Source organism: Jatropha curcas, chromosome 5 (assembly GCF_041381405.1).
Source record: "Jatropha curcas cultivar XTBG-Jc1 chromosome 5, XTBG_Jcur_1.0, whole genome shotgun sequence".
NCBI lineage: Eukaryota > Viridiplantae > Streptophyta > Magnoliopsida > Malpighiales > Euphorbiaceae > Jatropha > Jatropha curcas.
In genome coordinates, this window is record NC_143155.1 from 6558280 (window position 1) to 6583577 (window position 25298).

The 25298-nt window shown below is 38.4% G+C and overlaps 2 non-coding genes across 2 annotated transcripts; one reads left to right on the forward strand and one right to left on the reverse strand.

Annotated features, from left to right (window-relative positions):
• The first annotated feature begins 9608 nt into the window (after positions 1-9608).
• LOC149496145 (small nucleolar RNA R71) lies at positions 9609-9715 on the forward strand. The gene has a single exon (XR_016321089.1). It is a non-coding gene; the product is annotated as a small nucleolar RNA R71 (small nucleolar RNA).
• An 8723-nt stretch (positions 9716-18438) lies between these two features.
• Positions 18439-18545, reverse strand: LOC149496146 (small nucleolar RNA R71). Its single transcript, XR_016321070.1, has one exon. It is a non-coding gene; the product is annotated as a small nucleolar RNA R71 (small nucleolar RNA).
• Positions 18546-25298: the final 6753 nt, after the last annotated feature.

Sequence of the window (25298 nt, forward strand, 5' to 3'; positions counted from 1 at the left end):
ATTATAAGTATGCTCATGCATCAATATCACTGTCATTCACACAAAATATTTTGATTTCTTGATTGAACCCTAAACCATAAGATTCATATGAAAAGAAGGTGAAAACCTAGTCCCCAACCTAATGATTCAAGACTAGTGCTCTTATCCTAAAGGAAAACTGAGAATGGAGTCCATCACGATAATTTTTCCTTAATATTTTTGTGAAAACAAAAACAAATAAAGGTGGCGACTCTAACACATCACACACCGTCAAACAACTCCAAAGAGTCAACTCGACACACATAAAGTGCTAAACCGAGCCATAATCCAATAAAAAAGGAATCGTGTGGAGTTCCTCACTAAAAAATTGACCAATGGGCCTGACTGGATTAAACTCCATCCTTCAGATCATTCCCTCTGTGCTCGGTTGGGGGTGCACAGTTAGTGACTCCACTGGGGACTTAAACATTTTTTTAAAGTAAAAAATGTAGTACGAGTAGGCTTCGAATCTTCGGTTTGGGTCTAATTGAGAAATCGCCTTTTGCATACATTCAGATGCATCATTTTTGATCCTTTCCCGTCATTACAACTAAGCAAACTGAGTTGTTATTATCACATAGGGCAATCTTCCTTAAAGCTGCCTCGGATCGAGAAAGCTGCTCACCCAATTATGCGTACCTCCAATCCTTTCGGTAGGGTAAATGGTTTGGCGTACTAATCGTTCCATTTGATATGACATGGTCAAATGACGAGGTATATTCCAACTCTACCGGATGCGACCCTTAAACAAATCCACCAAAAGCATGTAATGACCTTAAAATCGTTCTCTAGGATTGCATTCAACTAAAACAATCATGAAACCATTTTTGGCACGACATTCACGCGTTCAAGCATTTCATGTCATGGACCAAGAACTCCCTAAACACCAACCAATGGTTAGAACTTAAACACCAATCAGTGGTTAAAACCTAAACACCAACCAGTGGTCAAACCAAAACACCATCCATTGGTTAAAACCTAAACACCATCCGGTGGTCAAAACCTAAACACTAATCAGTGCTCAAACTTAAGCACCAACTATTGGTCAACCTAAACACAAGACCCCATCTGAGGAGATATACCCGACTAAAATTCCAAATTTCCAAAGCCTCAAAACACCGACCTGAGCTACCAAAAGGCCTTAAATCGGACCTAAATTAGGGACACTGCCTCGATTAAAGCCTCTAATATTGATCTGAGCATTATTTTCCAAAATTCCCTAAAGCCTCAAACAGTGACCTGAGCTACTAAAAGTCGAAAATCCTTACTTGAGCAACTCCGAATTCCCAAAGGCCTCAAGCATTAACCTGAGCTAAAAAAAATCCAAAAGCCTCACCGAGCACCTCCAAATTCCCAAAGGCCTCAAACACCAACCTGAGCTACTAAAAAGCCTTAAATTAGACATAAGAACCTAAACTGGGAACAATGCCCAATCAAAACCTCTAATACTGATCTGAGCATTGTTTTCCAAAATTCCTTGAGCCTCAAACACTGACCTGAGCTACTAAAAATCCAAAAAACTCGCTTGAGCACCTCCAAATTCCCAAAGGCCTCAAACACCAATCTGAGCTACCAAAAAGCCTTAAACCCGACCTAAGCACCTAAACTGGGGACAATTCCCAAATAAAAGTGTCTAATACTGATCTAAACATTGTCTTCTAAATTTCCCAAAACCTCAAACGTTGACCTAAGGTACCTGAAAACCCAAAAGCCTTAAATACTAACCTAAGCATCACCCCTCTTTACTAATTCAGCCTCAAAATACTACACCTTCTTAGCCTCAAACACTGGGCACCAACCAAAACCTCCAATACTAATCTGAGTTCTAAACCTTGATAAGGTATGCTTTTAAACCTAGCCGAAAGCAAAATACTGATACCTTCTTTTGTTAGTTTATTCCAGAGAACAACAATAATGGCCACTACACCTACTGATCTGAGATCAATGATAGAAGAGATGCTCTGGGATCAAGAGACCCATTTCCAGAACATGCTCATTGAACAAAATGACACCCTCCGGAATGGCATCACCAACCAAAGGGAAACTATACTGAGGGAAGTTAGGACCTTGATTAATACTAGCCAGAATGGCACTGCCTCTCCAAACCAAATCGAAGGATCGAATGACAAGATTAGGTTCTGAGTTCTTCATAAAAGTTGTTTCCCTGTGTCTTGAGAATTCTCTCGTTCTGGATTGGTTTCATTTGAGTGTTTGGTGAAGTAGGAATTCAAGAAACATTGGACTTGGTTCTTCTGAATCAGGTCTGATCTGTTGGTCTGTGTTCTGAGCTTTTGTTTGCTATCTTACTGTTTGATCTGGGCTGTTGTCTCTTCTGAACATTTGTAGCATTTTGTCTTAAATTTCTAATGAATCTAATTTCATTCAATTTGGAGACCCATAACTCAAATTATGTGTTAAAAACCCAGAAAAGGTCAAGTTTATGAAAATGCTGAAAAGTTCTTGATTTATGTACTTTTATACTATCTTAAGTATATATACATCTATAGTGTTTTGAGTAAAAAATTTTAAACTGATGAGTATTAAATGAAGAGGTTTTGATTAAGAATTATTGCTTTTGTGAAAGAATGATTTTGATTTGGGCTCTACTATGCATGATTGAGACGTGGTATGATGAGATGGATTTTCTTATTGTGAAGCTATGATCATATGCTAGGGTTATCAGCCCTTATAAATAGGCGGACGCACTTATTTGTGTGATGGGGTGGTGTTTCATAGGCCACGGTGGTGCTTTCATAGGCCACGATTGTGTGATGGGGGTGGTGCTTTCATAGGCCACGGTGGTGCTTTCATAGGCCACGAGTATGTGATGGGGGTGGCGCTAACATAGGCCACGATCAAATCTGCTTATGTTCATTCTGCATGGGTATGAGCCTTAATGAAAAATGAAATTTTATTGTTGCTATAAAAGAATGAAGACATATTTGTATTTATAATCTTCTCATTGCTTTCAAAGTATTTGAATTAAATGAATGCGATTTCGGTATTTATATAGTTGAGTAATTTAAGTTTTGCCTTGGCTATTATTGTTAATTAAATTGTTGGTTATTTAGCACCACTGAGTCTTCCACTCAGCGCGTTGATTTTGATCACGCGCAGGTTAGGAGCGGAGGGTGTTCTTCAAGACCAGAGGATGAGCATCAGAGTAGATATCACATTTTGGGTAGGATATTTTGTAAATGGTGATTTTTGGCATGTATATAAATATTGTGTTGTAAAGGTTGGATATAATAAGTTTGTCATGTATTAAGAGTTATGATTATTTAAGGAAATAACATCTTATTATATTTTTGGTGTATGATGATTATAGATTCCTTGAAAAGAATGTGTTTCGAATATTATGCGTATGTTGATGGATATTTAGAAGTGCTTGTGGTATGTTGTGTTGAATTGGAGTTTTGGGGGTTTGGAGAAAATTGGAAGTGTGTATATTTTCTTTGTGTGGCAAGTTAATTTTTAGGGGAAACTCTTGCGAAATTTTCGTAGGAATTTCCTTAAACATTATTTTTGTAAAAAAAAAAAAAAAACAAAATGTTAATTACTTGCCTCCTTATGAAAATTTAACCACTTCTAATTTGTGATCTAGCTTTTATAGTGACATAAGATGGTGCTCCGGCACCGATTGTGGCATCCACCATCTGGTTCTCCGGGATTGGTCGGTGGGTGTTACAAAACCTAACACTCCGTCGCTCTCACTCCTTCCGAATATAGTGTTGGACAAGAATTTATGTATATATCTTAGGGCCGGTTTTTTCAGTTAAGAGGCTTTTGAATATCTAGGATTATAACTTATTTCAGCAGTGAAATCGTTCCACACACTTCTTGCATTAAAATCACTAGGTATTTGAATCTGAGCATTTTCTGTTGGAAATCCAAAAATGTGACTAACCTCATTCACAGACAGTTCAAAATCCTGGCTAGACAGCCTAAACCTAATCTTGCTCGGGGGAGATGTAGGTAAAAACCGAATAAAAGAGGAATAGGAACTCAAAAATTCTAGAGTAAGTGGTGCATAGACTAGATCCTTCATAGCAAGAAATTCCCCCCACCCTATTCTCTTAAGTGGTTCTAACACAATATCTCTAAGACCCACTTGTGCTAAGCCAGCCTCATCAATAAATCTATTCGGTAAAATAGGCCGAAGAGATAGTTTTGTGTACCTTTCTTGTTGTTCGGAAGAGACAACCTCGAATGGAAGTGCAGGAGGTGAAGGAGGTTGAGGAGCCATGGAGGATCGCGTAGTTGTACGCTTTCGAGCAGCAACGGAGGATACGGGTCTGCTACGTTTGTATCTAGGAGGCATTGTTGAAGTTGATTATGTGAAAATTTTGGGTGGAGAGTGTTTGATTTGAGAGAAAAGGGAGAAGAAAAGAGAAAATTTTACAGAGAAGAGGAGACTGCTAGGGCGTGCGAGATGGAAAATGGAGGGTTTGGGGGCGTGCTCTTTAAATAGGGGCGCCAATAAATGAGTTGGTTTGATCGTGGCACGGCCGTGCTGATAAGCACGGCCTGGGCGTGCTTTCCTCTGACCTGCAAAACAAAAGAAAAGGCATACCTAGCACGGGCATGCTTATTGGCACGCCTTGGGCGTGCTTGTCCCTGCCTCTCAAATGGTCTTGTCCTTTTTCAATAGCACGGGCGTGCTACTGAGCACAGCTAGGGCGTGCTCTTCTCTGACCTTCAAGTGTGTTTGTCCCTTTTTTCTATGGCACGGGCGTGCTAATGGGCACGCCTGGGGCATGCTCTTCTCTGACCTTCAAGTGTCAGCACCCTGGAAAAATGCACGGGCGTGCTTCGAGGCACGCCGGGGCATGCTGGCTTCTCTTCTCATGGCACGGGTGTGCTATATAGCACGGCTAGGGCGTGCTTGGTTCTGGATTTCCACTTTTCCTACAAAAACTCTAACTAAAATAAAAGAACACTTATGGAGAATATTTGGGGAAATTGACAAATAAAATAGAGAATAAAAACAAATAAATGGACGAAAATTTAGTAAGAAAAGTAGGTGGGTTGTCTCCCACAAGCACTTTTGTTTAACGTCGTTAAGTTCGACGCACTTATCCTAGTTTAGGCTAAGCAAGACCAATTGTACTCTTGATGGGTTCAAAGTTTTCATTATGATAGCTTCTCAAACGTTGAGCATTTACCTTGAAACTTCGATTCGACTTACCATCCACTATATCAATCGCGCCATGAGGAAAGATTTCCTTAATTGTGAATGGTCCAGAGCATCTAGAGCGCAACTTACCAGGAAATAACCGGAGCCTAGAGTTATAGAGCAACACCTGCTGGCCTACCTTTAGATCCCTCATGATAATGCGCTTATCGTGCCATTGTTTAGTGCGATCTTTGTATATTTTAGCACTTTCATAAGCATGGAGGCGCAATTCATCCATCATGTTTAGCTGTAACAAGCGCTTTTGTCCCACTTCTTTGGCATTAAAGTTGAGAAATTGAATGGCCCAAAACGCCTTATGTTCTAACTCTACAGGAAGATGACAAGCCTTACCATACACCATGCGATATGGAGACATACCTATAGGCGTTTTGAATGACGTTCGGTAGGCCCATAGAGCATCGTCTAGCTTTTTGGACCAATCCTTTCGTGATTGTCCAACAGTGGTTTCGAGGATCTTTTTGATTTCTCTGTTAGTGACCTCTACTTGTCCACTTGTTTGAGGATGATATGGAGTACCTACACGATGAGTGACACCATATTTTGCAAGAAGAGAATCTAAATATTTATTGCAAAAATGCTTACCTCCGTCTGTGATTATTGCTCTAGGAGTGCCATGCCTTGTAAAAATGTTTTTCTTGATGAAGCTCATCACACTTTTGGCATCGTTATTTGGAAGAGCAACAGCCTCTGCCCATTTTGATACATAATCCACCACCACTAGAATGTATTGATTTGAATACGATGGCGGAAAGGGTCCCATGAAGTCCAGACCCCATACGTCGAAGATTTCGACTTCAAGGATACTATTTAGGGGCATCTCGTGTCTTTTCGAAATGTTACCTAACCTTTGACAACGATCATATAGACAAACATAATTATAAGCATCTTTAAAGAGATTAGGCCAATACAAACCACTTTCTAGTATACGCGCAGCTGTTTTGCTTGCTCCAAAGTGACCTCCACATTCCATTGAATGGCAGAATTTAAGGACACTTTCTATTTCAGTTTTCGGTATACACCTTCTGAAAAGCTGATCACTGCAATACTTGAACAAAAAGGGCTCCTCCCAATAGTAGAATTTGATATCATGAAAAATTTTTTTCCTTTGTTGGTAAGAAAAATTGGGAGGAGGAATTTTGCAAACAAGATAATTAACTATGTCAGCGTACCAGGGTGTTTGAGTATTTGCTACTAGAAGAAGTTGTTCAAGGGGAAAGCTTTCATTGATTTGTAGCTCGCTTGTATCTTCTTACCCCAATTCAAGCCTGGAAAGATGGTCAGCGACGAGGTTCTCGGTCCCCTTTTTGTCGCGAATTTCTAGGTTAAATTCTTGCAATAAAAGTACCCAACGAATGAGTCTCGGCTTTGCATCTTTCTTTTCCAGCAAGTATTTGATGGCGGAGTGATCTGTGTAGACTATTGTTTTAGCTCCAATTAGATATGCCCTGAATTTGTCAAAAGCAAAAACAATAGCCAACAATTCTTTTTCCGTAGTTGCATAGTTTAATTGCGCATCATTCAATGTGCGACTTGCATAATAAATAACATGCAACTTCTTGTCTTTTCTTTGTCCAAGAACAGCTCCTACAGCATGATCACTAGCATCACACATTAGTTCAAAGGGTAAAGTCCAATCTGGTGTAGTGATGATCGGGGCTGAGATTAACTCCTTCTTCAACCTGTTAAAAGCATCTAAACACTCCTTGTCAAAATCAAAAGGAACATCTTTAACTAATAGATTGCAAAGAGGTTTAGTGATTTTTGAGAAATCCTTTATGAATCTCCTGTAAATCCTGCATGCCCAAGAAAACTTCTTATACCTTTCACTGTGTTAGGAGGAGGTAGTTTTTCAATTACCTCAATTTTTGCCTTGTCTACTTCAATCCCTTTTTGAGAGATTTTATGCCCTAAGACAATACCTTCACTAACCATGAAGTGACATTTTTCCCAATTTAACACGAGGTTAGTATCTTCACATCGCTGCATTACTAAAGATAAATTATGAAGGCATGCATCGAAGGAAGAACCAAACACAGAAAAGTCATCCATGAATATCTCAATAAATTTCTCCACCATATCCGAAAAGATGGACATCATGCACCTTTGAAAGGTTGTAGGGGCATTGCATAGCCCAAAAGGCATTCTCCTATAGGCAAAAGTGCCATAAGGACAAGTGAAAGTAGTTTTCTCTTGGTCTTCAGGGGCGATAGGTATTTGGAAGTATCCTGAATAGCCATCTAAGAAACAATAAAAAGGATAACCTGCAAGCCTTTCAAGCATTTGATCAATAAAGGGAAGGGGAAAGTGATCTTTGCGTGTTGCTTTATTTAGTTTTCTGTAATCTATACACACACGCCAACCTGTGACTGTTCTTGTTGGGATTAATTCATTATTTTCATTAGAAATAACAGTCATACCTCCCTTCTTTGGAACAACTTGGACAGGACTTACCCAATTACTGTCTGAAATTGGATAAATGATGCCGGCATCTAAGAGTTTAATAATTTCAGCCTTGACTACCTCCTTCATGTTCGGGTTCAATCGCCTTTGATGCTCGATTGAAGGTTTGTAGTGTTCTTCCATCAGGATTTTATGCATGCACACACTTGGGCTTATTCCTTGTAGATCCGAGATAGACCACCCTAATGCTTTCTTGTGCCTACGTAGAACCTGCAACAACCTTTCCTCTTGATCAAGCGTTAAGTGAGAAGAAATAATAACAGGAAAAGAATGGTTTTCACCTAAGAATGCATGTTTTAAATGAGGTGGAAGTTGTTTCAGTTCATGCTTAGGTAGTTCCTTTTCTTTTTCATTCAGGGTGCTTGGTTCATTAATATTATTTTCGACATGCAAAGTGTTCTCCACACATTCATCAACAACATCAATTCTAAAACAGTCTCCATAATCCATAGGAAGTTTGCAAGATTTAAGTACATCAAATACAATCTCTTCCTGTCCAACTCTTAGAGTCAACTTACCTTCATAGACATCAATTAATGCTCTTGCAGTTGCAAGAAAGGGCCTTCCCAGAATTAGAGATCCTTCCCTGTCTTCATCAATGTCAAGAATAACAAAATCAACAGGAAAGATGAATGTACCTACCTTTACAAGCACGTCTTCTACAATTCCTCTAGGATATTTAATTGAACGATCTGCTAATTGCAAAGACATCCTTGTTGGTTTGAGCTCTCCCATACCTAACATCTTAAAAACTTCATAGGACATAAGATTAATGCTAGCACCTAAATCTGCCAAAGCCTTTTCAAAGTCAAGATTACCAATGTTACAAGGGATAGAAAAACTTCCTGGATCTTTTAACTTTGGAGGCAGTTTGTTTTGGATAATTGCACTGCACTCCTCGGTTAACATTACCGTTTCTTGATCATCAATTTTTCGTTTCTTGCTCAGGATATCTTTTAGGAATTTAGCATAGCTAGGCATTTGAGCAAGAGCTTCAGCAAAAGGAATATTGATTTGAAGCTTCTTAAACACATCCAGAAATTTGAGGAAGCTCTTGTCATATTGTGCTTTCTTTAATCTTTGTGGAAAGGGAACAGGGGGAACATAGGGTTTTACCTTTTCTTTTTCCTCTAAGTCAATGATAGGCACTTTTGATTGTTCCTTTTCTTCCTTTTTCTTTCCTTATTGGTTCTTCTAATTGTTTGCCACTCCTCAAGGTGATAGCCTGCACTTGTTCTTTTGGATTCTTTTCAGTATTGCTAGGTAACGTACCTTGAGGTCGAGATGCCATCATGTTTGCAAACTGCCCTAGCTGAATTTCCAAATTTCTTATTGCAGCCTGCTGGATTTTATGGTTTTCCCTGGTTTCATTCATGAATTCCATGTGTGATTTGGAAAGAGCAGTGAGGAGGTCATCATGAGATTTCTTTTCTGGAGGGTGGAACCCTGGTGGTGCATTCAAGGCATTGTTAGGATTACCATAGGATAGATTAGGATGATTCCTTAACCTGTTATCATATGAATTTGAATAGGGGTAATTCTTTCTTCCTTGATTCGTCACATAGTTCACTTGCTCCAAAGTTTGTGGATTTAAAGAGTCCATGATGCATTCCCCAATTCCATGTTGTCCATTGCACCTATCACATACTTGCATAACAGAGTTTACAGGTTAGTAGTTAACATATCCAATTTCCTTACCATGTTATCTACCTTGGCATTAATTGCTGTAATGGCGTCTATTTCATAGACTCCTGTGGTTCTTCTTCTTTCGGTATTGTTTTGGTAATGGCTGTTGCTTGCCATCTCCTCTATCAACTCATATGCTTCATCAATTCCTTTCTTTTCAAAGGATCCACCTGCAGCTGCATCTAAAGTGATTTTGATGTTAGGAGATAATGCATTTTAGAAGGTTTGTACCTGTAACCACTTGGGCAAGCTGTGATGTGGGCACTTTCTTAACATGTCCTTGAATCTTTCCCAAGCTTCATACAAGCTCTCTTGATCATGATGAGCAAATGTCATTATCTCATTGTGCAACTTGGTGGTTTTTGAGGATGGAAAGAATTTAGCTAGAAATTTTTGAGCTAATTCATCCCATGTTGTAAAACTTCCAGCGGGACACGATTGTAACCATGATCTAGCTTTATCCCTAAGAGTGAATGGAAAAAGTCTTAATTTGATTGCATCTTCAGAAACACCATTTTGTTTGAAAGTGTCTCAAATTTCCAGAAAATTGGTGATGTGAGCATTAGGATCTTCACTAGGCAAACCCCCATATTGGATCGAGGTAGAGAGCATTTGGATAATTGCGGGTTTAATCTCAAAGTCATTAGCTTCTACCCTAGGTCTAGTAGTACTTGAGGTTGTCCCATTCAGATTAGGTGTTGTATAATCCCTTAAGGTACGGACCGGATGTTGAAGTGGTGGCCCGACTATGTTTTCGTTCTCGTTTTCGTTGGCCATGTCTGCTTGTTGTTCGAGTTTTATTTCTTGTGTTTTTCTTGCAGCGTTGAGCCTTTGAAGAGTTCGTTCAATGTCCGGATCAAAGATTAGAGGTTCAGTCCTCCTTAATCTCCTTTGCATAAAACAACCTGGAACAGTACCTAAAAGAAAATTAAATAAAAGAGTGTCTAAATTAACAATAGGGTAATTCGTATTGATATTGATACGCCAATCCCCAGCAACGGCACCAAAAACTTGACAGCGTTTTTTCACAAGTGTACGAAATCGCAACAAGTAATATAGAGTAAGAGAGTATCGTATCCACAGGGATTGTTTATCAATTACCAAAATTATGTTAACCTATTATTATTTAGATGACGATAAGAGATTCGCTGTAAGGTAAATAAAATTTAAAGTAAAAATAGAAGAGATCAAACACAAAATTCAGGTGAAAAGAAATCAGAGGATTAAGCTACTAGGGAATTTGATTTCACTTAATTCTATCCAGCTTATCTTATTAGTTCATTAATCAACTTTAATTGTTCAAGTAGGAGAAACAACCCTAAAGTTACTAACAAGCTCTCCCGATTTATTGTTAGCTATTCTAATCCAGTTTAATTACCTATCTTTAATAGTGAAATTAAACATAAATCAGATCATTAGGTTTTGTGGTTGTTTTGTGAGTTCACAACTTAATACTTTATTAACTTATGAAAACCCCCCCTTGAGTCAAACCATATAGCTTCCGCATCAAGTTATTATTCTCAAGTAAATTATTATCTTTTTCATATCAATAACCCTTCTCCCGAAAGTGATTATTGAAATAATTCAATCCAGGGGAAATAACTTCTGCCTGGAAGCCTTAAGCACAATAATAAGTTATAACAAGAACAAAGAAAAATAAATCTAATATTATAAACTGGAATCGAATTAAACTACATCAAATCCCTAGTTTAAGAGTTTAGCTAGACATAGTAATTAAATTAAACTCAATCATACTTGAATCATTCATCATATTTAAAGACAGTCAATAAAGAAAGAAACAAGATGAAGAGTTTAGAATAAAAACTGTATCACAACTATGTTGATGGATTCCTTGAATCTTGGCACAATTATTTGATGCTTGAAATCTTTGAGAGAGAGAATTATGTAAAGAAATTGCATAAAAAACGAGATCCCCTGTTATGAGAAGTTCCTCTCTTTATATAGAGCTCCTGAAGGCAAGTCTGACTCCTTTTAGGAAATAGAATCCTTATTTAGTGCAAAAATCCTTTATAGGAAATCATGACTGTTTAGGCTCTTGATTTCTTCTTGATTAGGACTCCTTTTCCTCCAAGAATAGGTCCAGGTCTTGTTTAGTGTGTTTAGGAAACTCCCTGAAGTCGGCCCATGTGAGAAAAAGCTTGATTTGCGTATTAAATTCACGCTGGTTCCGCCTGCATAGCACGGGCGTGCTTCATGGCATGGGCTGGGTGTGCTTTAGTCTGGAAGTCTGGCTAGTGAAGCACGGGGCGTGCTAGGTAGCACGGGCTAGTGAAGCACTGAGGCACGAGCTTGCTACCAAGCACAGGCAGGGCGTGCTTTCTTCTGGAAGTCTGCCTAGGATTGCTAGGAGCGTGCTAAGATTGACACGCCCTGGTCCCATTGTAGCACGGCCGTGCCTTTTGACACACCCTGGCCGTGCTTTCTTCTGTCTCTCCTTTGGTTTCCTTGGCTTCTAGCACGGTTGTGCCTTTTAGCACGGCCTGGGCGTGCTAGAAGCTAAGTGCCTTGTATTATAAAGTCCTTCTCTGCGCCAAATTCCTACAATTTTCTCTTAGACCAAGCCGATTTAAGATTAAGGAAGCTTTTGAACACAATTATACTAAAAGTGATTTAAAATCAAAGTAAAGTAATAAAAACTTACTAAAATTCTAATAAAAACTATATTAAAAACACTATAAAATTAACACTTATCACTAGACAATGCTTAAAAGAAGACTCAGGATGAGATCTGTAATGCCTTCAACCAATAGTACCACTATAATATTGAGGTTGACATTACCAGGTGGGAGCTAGAGATGACCAAGCAAGGGGCCCGAGAGTCTTTCTCCTCGTTCTTCACGAGATAGAGAGGCAAGGCTTCCTAATGCTCAACCGTCCCTCCGAGCAAGAACAATCGACGCCATTGTAAAGAATTCGCTCCCCTCATTCCAGAATCTGTTGAGGACTCAATACCTTCCAGACTTCAGGGCCTTGATTGCAACTGCCATTAAGATTGAAGACTTGATTTAGTCCTCAATTTTTGCCCCCTCAAAGTTGCAAACTGCTTAGGGTTGAATGCCCAAGACTTTATGCCCTCTGATCAGATAGTGAGATCATATGATAATACTAGGAGGGAAGTATTGGGTGTGGCTGACCTGGAAGTCACGATCAGACCCATAGTTATAACTATACCATTCTAGGTGGTAGATGTCCCTGCCTGCTTTAATCTCCTCCTTGGAAGGCCCTGGACTCCTAAGGCTAAAGCAGGAGCCTCCTTTCTCCATCAAAAGCTAAAAATTCCCCTATGAGAATCCATTGGTTATAATCAAAAAGGACTTGGTCGGAAAATCTGACATCCCATTCTTAGCCCCACTTTTGGAAATTCACCTTGAAGGAACTGAACCCGGAGCTGGAACCAGAACTTTGACTTTCTTATTTGGTTCTAGTTCCTGTGAATACTCAAATTTTGAGGCTCAAAAAGCCTGTTTTCTCGGACTGCAAACAGTCCGGTCGGACCGGAGGCTATTCGGAAAGTTCACCGAAAGTATGCCAATATGGTACTTGAAACGTCCGGAAAATTACGAGGATTGCGGAACTGGTCCCAGAATATTTTTCGGAGGTAAGGAACTCCCGAAAAAGCCTTTGGAATGAAAAACTAGCGAGCGGACAGGATAGGGTGGCAGCAGCCGCCGTCCACGGCGGGAGCGCCCGCCCTCCACGGCGGTAACGCCCGCAGTCCATGGCGGCGGAGCCCGCCCTCTAGCCCAGTTTTCCCTATATAAATAGCCCCGATGCGACTTTTTTACTCATTCAGTCTGTGTTGACAGACGCTCTCTTCTCCCCTACGCTCCTTGCGGTTCTTTTACTGCTTTTCTGCATTTAGTGTAGGCTTTTATTATTCTGCTGTTGTGATACTTGGTCACTTAATTAAATTAATTCTAATTAATATTCCCCAAACGAGGAGCTTAATCTGGAATTTTCAAGCTGAAGCTAAGAAGCGGCCGCCGATTAACTCAGGTAATAATGAAACCCTGTCTATTTAATTTCAGCATTTTGTGCATATTCTCTTCTACTCCAATTCTGAATTAAACTGCTGCATAAATGCATTCACGTCATCAATTTGGCAAATAAACTGCCTCAATTAAATATGATTAAGCTTAAATGCCCAGTTAATTAATAATCGTGGTGTTAAAGCCTAAATCCGACAGTATTGGCTAAAGTATCTGGTCAATTAATGACTACAGTATAATCGCCTTTATTTCGAACAGTCCGGCTTAAGTCCAATTAATCAATAATTGTGGCTAAATAGCCTTAATTAACCACGTTTTTTTTGGCAATAAATTGCTTATATTGCAATTCAATTGATCACTTTTGGCAAACAAATTGCCTATAAATAAGATTAGCCATTTTTAGCGACAAATCGCTTAAATCGAAGCTTTGGCAAAATGCCTTGAATTAATCAATCTTTTGGCTAAAAGCCTTAAATCAATCATTTTGGCAACAAAAAGCCCAAACATCAACACTCTTGGCAAACAATCGCCCAATCAACACTCTTGGCAATAAATTGCCTAAATCAACCATTTTGGCAACAAAAAGCCCAAACATCAATTTTTGGCGACAAAAAGCCCAAACATCAATTTTTGGCAATAAATTGCCCAATCAACAGCTTTTGGCTCCAAATGCCTAAAACAGAAAATCAATCAATCTTTGGCAAAATGCCTAAACAAAATGCACGAAGCATACACACACTCATGCATTAAGCATACCCATTCAAAGCCCTTTAAAAAAAGCCTATCGAACTACGTCGACTTTGATCTTCCATTCAAAAGGAAGTACGTAGGCACGTTTGGGATTTAACCCCGAGCGGCAAGTCGAAATCACTTAAACATTTCATTGGTCCAATTACATCATTTACCTTGCAAAGCATTCATTCATTGGTTAGTTCATCAACATGACATGGTCTCGGAATCCACCTCGGGTTCGCAAACTATGCCTTAAACATTGGGATAATTAATCTAGTAATTAGGTTAATTAAGATTGGAGTCAACTTAGGGTTTTTTCCTAGTTAACCCTAAAATAATTAAACAAGGTGGCGACTCACACATTCACGTGCATTTCTGCCCTTAGTCATATTCATTATATGCCTATTTTTGGGGGAGGGGTTCACAGTTCCACATTTTTAGGAATCGGAATTGGTAGTTCCAAAATTGTGGCAATCCCTACCTGTATATTAACTCATCACTTTTGACAACTTTCTGACCTCAATTTGCAAAAGTTCCACAAACCTCATTTCTTATGGGATTTTGATGATCCATATACCAGTTGAAAACTCTAGATATCTAGTTTTTAAGCCAATTATTTCATTCAAAAATATTTTATGTAACTACATATAGTACCAAAAATATGAGAATAGGTCAATTACAAATTTATTTTAAGCTTAGGTTTGTATGTTAGAACTATATATTCTTTTTTTGTACCACTTATAAGGTATATCTTATAATTATATATTAATTTATTAGTAGATTATACCATTCATTGTTTATTGAGAAGAGTAGAGAAGCATTATGTTATAATAATATGGTATTACGATATAAAAATTGAGGTGTTATACCTCTTTGTAAAAAGGTGAAGATACAAATTATTATTTATTAATCCCTAAACTAGAAATTGGTTTATTAATGAAATCTGTGTTTAACAAAGACTACTATATAGCAAGTTTATGATGAAAGAAAACCCTCCAATTAGGAAAACAAGAGAGGAAAACTTCTCATTTAGGTGAAAGTAGGGAAAGGAGTCGCGGAACAAATAAATTATGACAGTTGTCCTCTTCGGGGAGGATGGGTAAGGGAGGAGGTGGTTGCCTCCTTTAGGGACCATAGAGGACAGTCACCCTCTCTAGAGGGAGCGATTGCCTCCTTTGAAGGCCATAGAGAGCAACTGCCTCCTATATGCTTGCAAAAAGAGGCACGTGCCTCTTAGACCTGTTATAAAGTGCTTTTATGTACTAAAAGGGCGTTTGGTAAACTTATTCATGCAGCTGATAGCTATTTCATACCCAATAGTTATGTTGTAAATGTTTGATAAGCTTTTTAATCAGCAGCTGATAAGTGCTAGAAGTCAAAATTAGCAGTTGATAGGTGTTAGAAGTCCAAATTAGCTGTTGATTCGTATTTACACTATTTCGGACTTTATTAATATCATAAAAATAATTCTTAATAAAATTTTTTAAATTAATGTTTTTATAATCATTTTATTAAAAATAAAATTTTTCTTAAATATTATTTTAAAATTGTAATTAATATTTTTATTTATATAATACATTATAATAAAAAATAATATATTCACATTAATATATATATATATATATATATATATATATATATATACACACACATATCTATAAATTATACATGATAATATATATAAATAATTAAACCCTTAATGATCATTTTATATTTTAATTGTAATTGCTCTTAAATATTACTAAACACGAGAGAGTTGTCTCGCGCCCTAATTAGTTAATTGATATTAGTCACCAACTATCAACAACCGCTATGAGCTCATATGAATCGATGAATCAAATGGGCCTAGTTTATCATTTCTAAATTGCCAAGTTCTATTGTTGGGTATTGATAAGTGTTATTTTTATAGTATTTTTAATATAGTTTTATTAGGATTTTTTTAGTATTTTTATTAATTTAATTAGTTTTTATTTAGTTTTATTTATATTTTTGTTTAAAACTTCCTTGAATCACATTTCACTTAATCTTAGGGAATTTTGCAGCATTTCTATAGGAAACCAACAAAAAATAAAGAAAAGTGTTCCTTGGTTCAGAATCTAGCACGTCCTAGGTGTGTCATATAGCATCCCCGTGCTATGTTGAATTGAACAGAGACTCAGAACCTACCACACCCAAGCTGTGCCATAGAGCAAGCATGTGCTATAAGAGGTTGTCAATTCTTGAGCATGCTCACTCCAGCATGGCCCGCATTGTAGTTATCTTGAAGTTCCTAGACCCTAGCACGCCCAAGCTATGCCAAAGAGCACGCCCGTGCCGCAAGTAGTTGTTGATCCTTGAGCATGCTCATCCAAGCACGGCCCGTGCTGCATCCACCTTAGGAACTCAAAGGCTAGCATGCCCAAACCGTGCTAGACAGCATGCTCATGCCAAAGACCAGACTTTACCTTGGGCCGAGAACGTTAGTACTAGCCCATGCCACTTGCATGGACTCGTATGAGACGCTTTTCTGACGAACCAATAAAGTAAATCCTATTTAGACGCTGAGAGAGTCATAATTGGGGAGTAATACAAAGCCTAAATAGTTTTTTCCACCTGAAGGAGATTTCTTACTCAATAGGAGATCTACTTTCCTAAAGGATCACGAAGATATATTCAGAAAGTCTATAAAAAGAGAGAGACTAGTCATGATTGGGGGGTGGGATTTTTCCATACTCCATCTTTTATTCTATTAATTCCTACATAGTTTTCTCTCTTCAAGACTTTAAGTGCTGAAGATTGGTGTGAAGATTCAAGGAAGCCGTTCAAGCTTATCGTCGACTATTTTTTATTCTAAACTCTCCTTTTGTTTGTTATTTTTTATGGGATTATTTACAAATTCAATTGAGTTTTATTTAATTAATATGTCGAACTAAACTCTCATACTAGGGATTTGATGTAACTTAATTTCGATTCCAATTATAATATTAGATTTGCTTTTCTTTATTCATAGTATAATTTATTATTGAACTTAATGCTTCCAAGTGGAGTTTTTTCCCCTAGATTGATTTGATTCATTAATCACTATTGGGAGAAGGGTTTTTGATATGAAAAAGATAATAAATTACATGGGAATAATAACTTGATGCGGAAGCTACATGGTTTGATTTATGGGGGGTTTTCATAAGTTAATGACCTTAGATTATGAATTCATAAACAAACCATAAAACTTAATGATTTAATTCATGTTTGATTGCACTATTGGAAGATAGGTAATTAGTCTGGGTTAAAATAGCTCACAATACATCGGGAGAGCTTGTTAGTGATTTTAGGGTTGCTTCCCCTACTTGAACAATTAAACTGATTATCAAACTAATAAAATAAATTGGATAGAATTAAGTGAAATCAAAATCCCTAGGAATTTTTAATCCTTAGTTTCTTTTCATCAAATTGTCTTGCTTGATTTCTTTTATTTCTCTTTTACTTAATTAGATTTTTCGTTAAAATAATTCTCCTTATTATCGTCTAAATAATAGTAAGTTAACACAATTTTGGTACTTGGTATACAATCCTTGTGGGACAATACTCTACTCATTCTTACTACTTATCGCGATTTCGTACACTTACGAAAATTCCTGTCAAGTTTTTGGTGCCGTTGCCAGGATAGGCATTACCAATATCAATATTAATTACCTTATTATTAATTTAGGCATTTATTTTATTATCATTTTTATTTTTTCTAGAAGAATATTTCAAGTGTTTATGCAAAGAAGATCCGGTAGAACTGAGCCCTTAAACTTTGATCCAAAAATTAAAAAGACTTGTCGCAGAAACAATGCTGCTAGGAGAGTACAAAGGAGAGAACAAGAGCAACAAGCAAATATGGATGATGATTTAGACATAGGGAACAATCCTCTAGAAGGAGAACATCAGATTGTGCCACTAGGGCCCAATAATAATAATAATAATAATAGAAGACCTCAACTTCCTGTTTGCACCATACGAGACTACAAAACTCCTTCTCTGAATGGGGTCATTCCAAGTATAACTAGGCCTAGGGTGGAAGCTAACAATTTTGAGATCAAACCTACAATTATTCAAATGCTTTCCACCTCAATTCAATATGGAGGTCTGCCAAGTGAAGATCCTAATGCCGATATCACAAATTTCCTGGAGATTTGCGATACATTCAAGCAAAACGGAGTTTCTGAGGCTTCCATAAAATTGAGGTTGTTTCCTTTCACTCTAAGGGATAAGGCACGGTCTTGGTTAGAATCATGCCCTGCTGGAAGTTTTACTACATGGGAGGAACTAGCCTAGAAATTTTTAGCAAAATTCTTTCCGTCTTCAAAGACCACAAAGCTTTGCAATGAGATAATGACTTTTGCCCACCATGATCAAGAGAGTTTGTATGAAGCTTGGGAGAGATTTAAGGACCTATTGAGGAAGTGCCCACATCATAGCTTACCCAAGTGGTTACAGGTATAAAATTTTTTATAATGCATTATCTCCTAACATAAAGATTACTGTAGATGCAGCTGCTGATGGATCTTTTAAAAGAAAGGAAATTGATGAGGCATATGATTTGATAGAAGAGATGGCAAGCAACAGCCATTATCAAAACAGTTCTGAAAGGAAGAAGCCTGCAGGAGTTTATGAGATTGATGCCATTTATCGCACTCAATGCCAAAGTGGATAATATGGTAAGGAAGTTGGATTTGTTGACTACTAACTCTGTTAATTCTATTGTGCAAGCATGTGACAGGTGTAATGGACAACATGGAATTGGAGAGTGCATGTTGGATTCTTTAAATCCATAAACTTTAGAGCAAGTCAACTATGTGATGAATCAAGGAAGAAAGAACTACCCATATTCTAACTCTTATGATAACAGGTTGAGCAATCATCCTAATATTTCTTATGGGAATCCAAACAACGCCTTGAATGCTCCACTGGGTTTTCCTTCTTAGGAGAAAAAGACTTATGATGATCTTCTTACTGCTCTCTCTAAATCTCACATGGAGTTCATGAACGAAACTCGGGAACATCACAAAATCCAACAAGTTGCGATAAGGAACTTAGAATTCAACTAGGGCAGTTTGCCAACATGATGGCCTCTAGACCTCAAGGTACGTTACCTAGTAACACGAAAAAGAATCCCAAAGAACAGGTACAAGCTATCACTTTGAGGAATGATAAATAATTGGAGGATCCACCCAGGAAGGAGGTCGAAAAGGAGGATTAGAAAAAGATCCCCATCATTGACGTGGAAGGGAAAGAGGAAGTGAAACTCTATGTTCCACCTGTTCCTTTCCCAGAAAGGCTCAAGAAATCATAAGATGATAAGAGTTTCCTCAAGTTTCTTGATGTTTTCAAAAAGCGATAAATAAACATCCCTTTTGCTGAAGCCCTTGCTCAAATGCCCAGTTATGCAAAATTTTTGAAGGAGATCCTGAGCAAGAAAAGGAAGATTGATGATCAAGGAATGGTAATGTTAACAGATGAGTGTAGTGCAATCATTCAGAACAAATTACCTCCAAAGTTAAAAGATCCAGGAAGTTTTTCTATCCCTTGTAATATTGGAAATCTTGATTTTGAAAAAGCTTTAGTAGATTTAGGTGCAAGCATTAATCTTATGTCTTATGAGGTTTTTAAGATGCTAGGGATGGGAGACTAAAACCAATAAGAATGTCTCTAAAATTGATGGATCGATCAATCAAATATTCAAGAGGAATTGTAGAAGATGTACTCGTCAAGATAGGTAAATTTATTTTTCCTGTTGATTTTGTTATTCTTGCATTTATGAAGATAGAGAAGGATTCCTAATCCTTGGAAGACCTTTCCTTGCAACTGCAAGAGCATTGATTGATGTCTATGAGGGTAAGTTAACCTTAAGGGTAGGTCAAAAGGAAGTTATTTTTTATTTTCTTAAATCTTGTAAGCTTCCTATGGATTATAATGATTGCTTTAGAATTGATGTTATTGATGATTGTGTAAAAGACACCTTGAATGTTGAAAATAAAGTGACCATTGATAAACGTGACATTAATGATCAAAGCATCAAAGGTAAAGAAGTAAGTGAACCACTGAAGCAAGAATTAAAACAAATTCCATCTTATTTAAAATATGCATTCTTAGGTGAGAATAATTTTTTCCTATTACTGTTTCCTCTCACTTATCACTTGATGAAGAAAAGGTTGTTGCAGGTTTTAGGACAGCATAAGAAAACTTTAGGTTGGTCGATCCCAGATTTGAAGGGGATAAGTCCAAGTGTGTGCATGCACAAGATCTTAATGGAAGAAGACTACAAACCTACAATTGAGCATCAATGAAGATTAAATCCAAACATGAAGGAAGTAGTCAAAGCTGAAATCATTAAGCTTTTGGATGCTGGCATTATCTATCCAATCTCAGATAGTATGTGGGTAAGTCCTGTTCAAGTTGTTCCAAAGAAGGAAGGTATGATAGTTATTTCTAATGAGAATTAGTTAATTCCTACTAGAACTATCACAGGTTGGCGTGTGTGTATTGATTATCGAAAGTTGAACAAAGCAACACGTAAAGGTCAGTTTCCTTTACCTTTTATTGATCAAATGCTTGAAAGACTTGTAGGTTACCCTTACTATTGTTTTCTAGATGGTTATTTAGGGTATTTTCAAATACCTATAGCTCCTGAGGATCAAGAAAAGACTACTTTCACTTATCCTTATCGTACTTTTGCTTATAGGAGAATGTCTTTTGGGTTGTGCAATGCACCTGCGACTTTTCAAAGGTGTATGATGTCCATATTTTCTTACATGGTTGAAAATTTTATTGAAGCATTTATGGATGATTTTTTTGTGTTTGGTTCTTCTTTTGATTCTTGTCTTTATAACCTTTCTCTAGTAATGCAGTGATGTGAGGACACTAACCTGGTTTTGAATTAGGAAAAATGTCATTTTATGGTTAGTGAAGGTATTGTCTTAGGGAATAAAATCTCAGAAAAAGGGATTGAAGTGGACAAAGCCCAGATGGAGGTAACTGAAAAGCTACCGCCTCCAAATTCAGTGAAGGGAGTAAGGAGTTTTCTTGGTGATGCAGGTTTCTACAGGAGATTTATCAAGGATTTCTCAAAAATCACAAAATCTCTTTGTAATTTATTAGTTAAGGATGTTCCTTTTGATTTAACAAAGAGTGTTTGAATGCTTTCAACAGATTGAAGAATGAATTGATTTTAGCTCCTATCATCACTACACTGGATTGGAGCCTACCTTTTGAACTCATGTGTGATGCAAGTGATCATGCTATAGGAGCTATTCTGGGGCAAAGGAGAGAAAAGAAGTTGCATGTCATTTATTATGCTAGTCGTACATTGAATAATGCACAATTAAATTATGCCACCTGTGAATACCTAAATTTTGAGGCTCAAAGAGCCAATTCTTTCGGACTGCAAACAGCCCGGTCGGACCAGAGGTCATTCAAAAAGTTCACCGGAAGTGTGCCAATATGGTACTTGAAATGTCCGAAAAATTACGAAGATCACGAAACTGGTCTCGGAATATTTTTTGGAAGTCCGGGACTCCCGGAAAAGCCTCCAGAAAGAAAAAAAGGCACGCATGTCCGCCCGCGGGGGTGGGCATGCCCACCCTCAAGGACGGGCGCACCCGCCCTGCAAAGGCGGGCACGCCTGCCCAACCTGGGCGGACATGCCCGCCCAGCATGGGCGGGCACGCCCGCCCAGACCAGGCGGGCATGCCCGCCCTTGAGGGCGGGCAGGCGCGCCCGGGGTGCGTTTTTTTTCTATAAAAAGAGGCCCCGGGGCTCCATTTTAGACACAGTCTGTGTTGACGGACCTCTCTTCTCCCTTTACGCTCTTTGCGATTCTTTTATCGCTTTCTGCATTCTTTATTTTATTTTATTTTATGTTATTCTGCTTTCATTTTTTTTTCTTGCTTTACTAAGTGGCCATTAAAATTCCATTTTAATTAATATTTCCCTTAACGAGGAGCTTAACCTGGAGTTAAGAAGCGGTCGGAGATTAAATCAGGTACATAAACTAGACTACGCTTATTTAATTTTAGCACTTCATGCATGCTTCTCTTCTACTCCTCTTAACTCTATAACTGCATGAATGCATCCATATCATCCACTAGGCAAATAAATTGCGTCAATCAAATAAAGATTAAGCTTAAATGCCCGATTAATTAATAATCGTGGTATTAAAACTTAAATCTGACATTATTGGCTAAAGAAGCCTAGTTAATCAATAACTATGGTGAAATTGCCTTTATTTCAAACAGTTCTTGGCCTAAGTCCAGTTAATCAATGATTGTGACTAAAAGGTCCTACTTAAACACGTTTTTTTTATGGCAATAAATTGCCTATATTTCAATTTAATTAATCACTTTAGGCAAACAAATTGCTTGTAAGTGAAAAGTTGATCTTTTATAGCGACAAATCGCTTAAATCAATAATTTGGATAAAAAGCCTTTAAATAATCACTTTAAGCAAATAAATTGCTTATAGGTGAAAATTAATCTCTTTTATAGCGACAAATCGCTTAAATCAATTTCTTTTGGCTAAAAGCCTTGAATCAACCTTTGGCAACAATTGCCTAAATCAATTCATTTTGGCTAAAAAGCCTTAAATCATTCAATTTTGGCGACAATCGCCTAAACAATCAATCTTTTGGCAATAATAAGCCCAATTAATCTTTGGCAAGCAAATAAGCCCAACTTATCTTTTGGCAAGAATAAGCCCAAATCCTTTCTTTTGGCAAAAAGCCTCAAATCAACATTTTGGCACCAAGTGCCTGAAACAATCAATTCTTTGGCAAAATGCCTAAACAAAAATGCACAAAGCATACACACACTCATGCATAAAGCATCCCATCTAAAGCCCTCTAGAAGAGGCCTATCGAACTACGTTGACTTTGATCTTCCATTCAAACGGAAGTACGTAGGCACGTTCGGGATTTAACCCCGAGCGGCAAGTCGCAATCATTCAAACTCACTTAAACATTCCATTGGTCCAATCATCTTGCAAAGCATTCATTTTTTGGTTAGTTTCATCAGCATGACATAGTCTCGGGATCCACCTCAGGTTCGAAGACCATGCCTTAGACATTGGGTAATTAATCTAGTAACTAGGTTAATTAAAATTGGAGTCACTTAGGGTTTTTTCCTAGTTTACCCTAAAATAATTAAACAAGGTGGCGACTCACACATCACGTGCATTTCTTCTCATTCATCATATGCATTACATGCCTATGTGTTTTTGGAGGAGGGGTTCACAGTTTGGCGACTTCACTGGGGAGTTTATGTAATCTTTTTGCATAATAGTGGACTACAATTGTTGAATAAACTAACATGCCCTTCTTTAGGGCATTACTTTACTATGCTTTGTTTTGCAGGGTACCTTGACATAAATCGAGTGTTCTTTCTTTAAGAATACTCGATGAGAGGAATTTTGAACTTAAGTGACAAATTTGATTAAGACATTTAAATTTGTTGATCTATTTGCACGATTGAGAATCTTTTTCTCCATTGCATAAAAAATGAATTTCAAATGAATTTCTTCTCTCTCTGTTCAAACTTCTGAGTCTGGATAGCAAGTAGCGCTGATCGGCAGGTCTCTTTGATTATGTCGACGGACAGCCAAAGCGTCCTCCCTGTTGCCGCAAACCACCCCCAATCCTTTTGGGGATGGCCCATGAGTATGCGTACCGTTGGACCCACGCGAAACTCTTTGTTTCACATGTGGTTAGGTATATCCATGCTCAAGGCTCAAGGGTCCCTTTATAAGCCGATTCTCTATTTTGAGTCATAGCCTATAGAACCTATCCTTTAGGACTGTATGCACCCAATGATGTGAATCATATCATTAAACAGATTATGACGTGTTGTTATGCGCACTCACGACATATCATAAACATGGGGTAAACACAAAGAGAGCATGAAATACCCTTTTACTTTCAGTCATGCACAGTTGGACAAGAGAGTCAATTCACCTCACATCAGCTACCTGATACACCGACCACTGTACCTAATCCAGCTACCCTTATCCTTACAGGTGCCCACAATCCGAGTGTCTACCCAAGTGCCAAACACACCTACAGTGCTATCACCAGCTTCACTAGCTTCACCAGCTACACCAGCTTCGCCTACAACTCCAACAACCCCATCTGCACCAATGGCATCACTTGCTGATATCCAAACCCTCATTGAACAACTAGAGGCTAGAATGGAGGCCAGAATGGAGGCCAGAATGAATGAGGCACTAGCTGCCCAACGGACCGCTCTCATAGCCGAATTGGGTAGCGGAAATGGAAATGGGGTCTCAGCCGGGGGAAGTGGACCTTCTACCTCCCATCAGGGTCCTGCTGCTGAACCAACAAACCCTGCACTGAATTTGGACGATGTACCCTCCAAAACTGCTTCTGAGCTGGAAGCTCAGAAAATGAGGGAGAAGTTAGAGTTGCTGGAAAGGTCTGTTACTGCCTTGAAGACCCACAAGGAAGTGGTGGACATGGACTCCTTATCCTTGTTCCCCGAAGCCAGATTACCGACTAAGTTCAAAATGCCAAACATGGACAAGTTCGATGGAACCACCTGTCCCAAGACACATTTGAAGATGTATGTGGGTGCCCTTAACCCATTTGGATTGAGCAGCGAGCTCCTTGCTCAGTTGTTCCAGCAATCTCTCACCGGCGCTGCATTAAGGTGGTTTGTTAGCCTGGACCGGTCTAAGATGAAAACTTGGGAAGATATTTACAATGCATTCAATTCCCAGTATCACTATAACATGGAGGTGGATGTCACCCGAAGAGAGTTAGAGACCACCAAGCAGAAGAATAATGAGCCTTTCTCCTCGTTCCTTACGAGGTGGAGGGCCAAGGCTGCCCAGATGATTAATCGGCCTTCTGAGCAGGAGCAGGTCGATATAATAATAAAAAACCTGCAGCCTGTTTACCAACAACGGTTGCAAACCCAGTACCTACCAACATTCCAGTCGCTCATCGCCACTGCTACAAAGGTGGAAGATCTGATCCAAATAGGGCAACTGAAAGACGACTCAAGGACCTCTAAGTACAAGAAGCCTAGCCAAGCTAGCAAAGTCCACGAAGTGGCGAGCATCACTCCCACCAACCCCTTACGAGTAGGGAATATGAGGAATGGTAATCAATCGAGAAGAACATACACTGACCTTGGAATGCCGATCCTTTTGGTTTTCCGAGAGGC